We start from the raw sequence: 1137 nt of genomic DNA on the forward strand, positions 1-1137 counted from the left end.
TGACTGTTTATCATAGTAAAAATAAAATAAAATAAATAAAATATATTTTATATAAAATGTCACTGCATTTTCTGCAATTAGGTGAATATATTTATTTAATTGGTAGCAATTTACGATAAGGTTTAATTTGTTAACATTAGTTAATGCATTAACTATTAACTAACAAGAACAATATATATTTTAATACAATTCACAAAATAAAATAAAATATAAAATAAATAAGATATGATAAGACAAGATAAAATAAGGTAGATAAAATAAATAAAATAAGATAAAATAAAATAAAATAAATAAAATAAATACAATTAAATAAAATTAAATCAGATAGATAAAATAAAGAAAATAAATACAATTAAATAAAATGAAATAATATAGATAAAATAAAATAAATAAAATAAATTCAATTAAATACAATTAAATAAGACAGATAAATAAAATAAGATAAAATAAAAGAAAAGAAAATAAATACAATAAATACAATGAAATAAGATAGATAAAATAAAACAAAATAAAGAAAATAAATACAATTAAATAAAATGAAATAAGATAGATAAAATAAAATAAAGAAAATAAATACAATTAAATAAAATGAAATAAGAAATAAGATAGAAAATAAAGAAAATAAATACAATTAAATAAAATGAAATAAGATAGATAAAATAAATAAAAAATAAAATAAACAATTAAATAAAATGAAATAAGATAGATAAAATAAAATAAAGAAAATAAATACAATTAAATAAAATGAAATAAGATAGATAAAATAAAATAAAGAAAATAAATACAATTAAATAAAATGAAATAAGATAGATCAAATAAAACAAAATAAAGAAAATAAATACAATTAAATAAAATGAAATAAGATAGATCAAATAAAACAAAATAAAGAAAATAAATACAATTAAATAAAATGAAATAAGATAGATCAAATAAAACAAAATAAAGAAAATAAATACAATTAAATAAAATGAAATAAGATAGATCAAATAAAACAAAATAAAGAAAATAAATACAATTAAATAAAATGAAATAAGATAGATAAAATAAAATAAAGAAAATAAATACAATTAAATAAAATGAAATAAGATAGATAAAATAAATAAAATAAGATCAAATAAAATAAAATAACGATGTATA

The sequence above is a fragment of the Sinocyclocheilus anshuiensis genome, unplaced genomic scaffold (assembly GCF_001515605.1).
Source record: "Sinocyclocheilus anshuiensis isolate Anshui unplaced genomic scaffold, SAMN03320099.WGS_v1.1 scaffold546, whole genome shotgun sequence".
In the NCBI taxonomy this organism is placed as follows: domain Eukaryota; kingdom Metazoa; phylum Chordata; class Actinopteri; order Cypriniformes; family Cyprinidae; genus Sinocyclocheilus; species Sinocyclocheilus anshuiensis.